We start from the raw sequence: 4,422 nt of genomic DNA, 5'->3' as shown, positions 1-4,422 counted from the left end.
GTAGCTTTTTAGCTTGCCCAATCGATTAAATCAAATGGTCTTCACACATTCTATCTCAAGGTTCTCCCCCCCACCCCCCCTTGCTTGGTCTCTGAGGAGTACAGTTAGCTCCTTGAAAAATGACGGCAGTGGTAACTGAAATGACATAAAGAGGGAAAACAGAAAATAACATTTTATTGATAAAGCAGAAAGGAAATGAGTCTCAATCAGGGGACCTGGAATAATTGCGGTATACAATTCCAGTGTTCAAAAGCTTTTTCCTCTCTTCCTCCATATTCTTCCAAAGTACTCTTAAAACTCAGGGTGTCTCCAAACTGGGATGAGCTGAGGTCTTGCAGTGGCTCTGAAGTCTGCTCTGGGCTTCACCTTTGAAAGTTTACTTTTGGGAGGCTATTCAGATGCGGTGCTGTTTTCCTCTGGGGCAATCAGATTCAAACCGATCAATATTTACTCAGTCTGAAAGGGTTGTTGAAAAGGCTGCTAACAACAAACTGCTTAGCTGCTCACCCCTGTTTAATCTCAGGTTCACCGAAAGTTCAAGAAGAGATGAATGCAGTGATGGGTCACTCTAGAATGAGTCCCAGCGGTTTATCTCAGCTCTCAGCTAAAGGCAACAATTATAGTTCCATCCCTCTTTGGGAAAGGGGCAACTTTCCTATTATTCTTTTGCTAAACAATGTTTACTAGAAACTTAAAACACTTTCCTCTCCCCTCCAGGTTCTTTTCTTTTCTTCCTTCTACTTCTTTTTTAAAAAGCTTCCAGCTGTTCTTCTCCTGCCCCCTTCTCCAGTTTTCTGCTAATCCGCTAGGTTTTATTTGACTTAAAATAAATTACATTAAATATTATACAAAACTTTAATTAGTCTGACAGAAGAGATCTGGTTTATTTTAGATATCAGGAGCTATAAAATGAAGCTCTTTGGGCCTTTAGAGTTAATCTTTGTAAAAGTTTAGGGCAAAATTGAAATGAAATCCATTCGTGTTTGAGTAATATCAATGATCAGAACCCCAATAGCCATCTGAGATGGCTATTCAGACAGGAATAGGAGTGAGAGAAGGGGGAACTGGCTTTTGTAGAAGAAAATACCCCAAGTGGAAAGTCAACTTTAAAATTGTATGTCATCCTATTGCATAAACTACTGAGAGATGAAAAAGGAAGACTCAAGGAAGCCAGTGGGGAATGGCTGGTAGAAGATGCTGGACACTGAAGCTAATTGCTACAGCTCTTCAGAGGTCAAAGTTCATGTAATCACTGCATAAATGCATACTAAATGGGGATTTATTAAGCTTTCCTGATGGCTGAGCACGCCTATGAAAAATAGTCACTGCTATTGTGTTTCTTCCTTAAGAACAATCATTTTTGAAGTAGAAGCTCTAGGTATTTGTCTTTAATTCAGTATTTTGAGAGACAGGCAACCCTTCTGTTTTAAAATTTTGAAATCAGTACATAGACAGCATCCTCCTTTATATTGAATGAGACTGTAAAATCTCTCTCTCTTAAACATGCTATGGCTTTTCAATACACACAAGAACACAAGTTAGTATCAGATAAGCTACTCACTTTGGTGACCCCTGTCATAGATAACCTTCTTTGTGTTTGCATTTTTGAGAACACACAAAGCCTTAGGACTCCTTGCTTCTAGATGATCAGAATTGGAAGGGACCAATTCACTCAACTTCTCAATTTATGGGTCAGGAAAAGGCACCTGGAGGAGGGATAATATGACTGAGGGCATATAGTATCAGTACTCTTAGTTCCTAAATAAAAACTAGGGTAGCTTCTTAGCACCTGAATCCAGCACACTTAATTCTAAAATCATGATTCGATTTTGTCTCCCTTACCCTAATTTATTCTATGTGATTTGTTTGGACATTGTTAATTTTTTCCACTTCTGTCTTATTGGCTACCCACGCAGTAAAGTCTCGATTTTGAGGACTACTGAATCTTTGAAAATAGTCTCTCAGTTGAATGTTTTGGCCCTCAGATTCAAATAATAAAATGCTGAGCTACTTTCCTTTAAATATACATGTTCTTAAAGTATAAAAATAGAGTAGGTAAAATTCAACATGTACACACATACATGTTTTGTCTTTAAATCTAGACTAAGTAAGAAGAAATGAAAGGTGAATTGCCCTCATCCAAGTGTGATCACCATTAAATTGTAAATCAGTATCAGCTAGAAAGAATTTCAAGATGCAAGGAACATTTCAAGAGGAGTCCTAATCCTGAATCCTTTACCTTTTTCTGATCTGATTTGTGGCACAGCTAGCCTCCTGAATTGTTATGATTTATACTTTTTAATTTCTCCATGACTCACTCATGTTTCAAACACACACACACCTCAAGCCCAAAAGTAGTTTCCTTGCAAGATAACTTTTCACATTCTCCTTCATCTCATTCCGGTGGGATTTTACTGATGTCAATGGAACCTGTTGCCCAAAGGGACACCAGTGGCTGTCAGTGTTTGAAGAGCTGAACTGACATCCTTAGCGTTTTAGTGCCTTATTTTTAAATAACCATCAAATAAAGCTGACCTTGATTATAGAACTGTAAACCAAACAGCGATCAAGCAATTTGTATTTTGTATGCATCAGCTTATGAACACTTTGCTTTTTTTTCAGCCCTAAATCCCAATTATATCCTGCAAAATATCCTCGAAAGACTGAATTTTGAATATATTGGAAATAAATGAAAAGACTAGTTTCTTTTTCAACATTTCCAGACAGAACTAAAACATGTCTTCAATTATTTAAACAGCCCATTAAAATTTACTCTTACTAAAAATGTGTTGATATAACATCTAGTCACAAAACTAATCTATAGAAATCAGATTGTTTTGTGTTCTCATTTTAGGCTTGGGTAGTAAATGGGTCAGGAAGACAATAAGCAACTCCTTGCAACAGAAAATAAAGAAAAAAAATATTGAACGAAGCCTCGCTCGCTCTCTCTCTTTTTTTTTTTTTTTAAATCGAAATACTTTTTAGCCTCACTGGGCATTTTACAAATTATCACCTGCTTTGTTTTAGAAGAAAAACCACCACAGCTCTATAATGAGAATGCAGAAAGCAGTGACTAAAGCGGTAGGTGAGGCCCTGCCCCCATAGTAGCAACACTGTTCTGGTAAAGTGAGACTTCTGCATTGAGGGACAAATCAAATCCTGCTTTCCCGACGCGTAGGGAGCAGCCGTCGGAACCTCGGAAAAAGCGCGGCTCGCGCGATCGGGTCGCTGGGGCAGCGGCGGCCTCATGAACTCCGGCTCTGCGGTGCAGCCCCGAGCTGGGAACAGCGCCCGCGTCACGCCGGCTGCGCTGCTGCGAGGTGCTGAGGCGCTGCCTAAACCCTTCGCGGCCGCGCGCCCCCGAGGTTAAGTGGGCTTCCTTTTCCTGGTTACTCCGCTTTCTCCTCGGAACCGTCCCCAAAAGCTGCCTTTCCCTTCATCTTCGCCCTGGTACCCGCGCAGAGCACGGAGGGAGCAGCATCCGGGTCCTTCCTCGTGTGCAGGCGTCGCAGACCCCGGCGCGGCCTATGCCCAAGTCCGGTGTGGAGGGTGAAGCATCCGGGCTCTTCCCCGCGTGCCGGCGCGGCCTAGGCCCAAGCCCGGGGTCGAGGGCGAAGCATCCGGGTACTTCCCCGCGGGCTGGCTAGGCGTCGCAGCCCCTGGCGCAGCCTGGGCCCAAGCCCAGCGGCGGCTTAGAGGGCAAAGCATCCGGGCCCTTCCCGGTGGGCTGGCGTCGCGGCTCCCGGATGGCTGGCATGGGTGTGGGCCCCAGCCTTTCGGTGTCTCAGGAGTGAACGCAAAGTGAGTCCTCACACATTCTCTGAGGCCTGGGAGAGCCCTCCTTCGTCTCCAGGGACTAGAAGCCTCCTGTTTCTTCATTCTTCTGAGATTCCAGGTGTCCTTGAGGACCTACCTTCTGAGGGCCTCAGGGCTTTGGTCCCCAGACCCCAGAGAAAGAAGGACCGAATATTTCTTCCTCAGGTGTGGGAACAGGTCGGAGGCTTGGGTTTAGTCCGCCTTTTTCATTCATTCATTCATTCATGATTTATTTATTTGCCATAGGGCAGGTATGTTCGCTGGAGAGAGACAGAGAGCGGGAAAGTGAGAAATTTGTCTCCCCCTCCAACTGCGCATGGCCATGCTGCAATCCTTTGTTTTCCTTCTCCATTCTCCTCTCCGGATTTGGGCATGCAGGAACCGGAATGATTTTCAAGCCATGGTGGACTCCGACCATGGTCGACCATGTGGTAGTCCAGTTCCTTAAGCACCATGCCACCTGCTGGCCGCCCAGTCTGTCTTTTTAAGATTTGGAAAGGCAGGGGGCACAGGTGGGGTTGTGCTTAAAGGCGCTGGATTCCCAGAGGGCTGACCACTGTGACCACCAGTTCCAGTCTGGACTTGGTTCGCTTTGACCAGCCACCC

The 4,422-nt window shown here is 44.2% G+C and overlaps 1 long non-coding RNA gene across 1 annotated transcript in view; it reads left to right on the top strand.

Moving 5' to 3' along the window:
* Window positions 1-3,508: 3,508 nt before the first annotated feature.
* LOC114009190 (uncharacterized) overlaps window positions 3,509-4,422 on the top strand; it is a 28,329-nt gene continuing 27,415 nt past the window's right edge. The window contains exon 1 of the long non-coding RNA XR_003550645.1: window positions 3,509-3,801. This is a non-coding gene — a long non-coding RNA (uncharacterized LOC114009190). The remainder of the gene's footprint in view (window positions 3,802-4,422) is intronic.

Source organism: Tupaia chinensis, unplaced genomic scaffold (assembly GCF_000334495.1).
Source record: "Tupaia chinensis unplaced genomic scaffold, TupChi_1.0 Scaffold000479_1, whole genome shotgun sequence".
Classification (NCBI taxonomy): Eukaryota; Metazoa; Chordata; class Mammalia; order Scandentia; family Tupaiidae; genus Tupaia; species Tupaia belangeri.
This window is presented reverse-complemented; position numbering and strand designations above follow the sequence as displayed.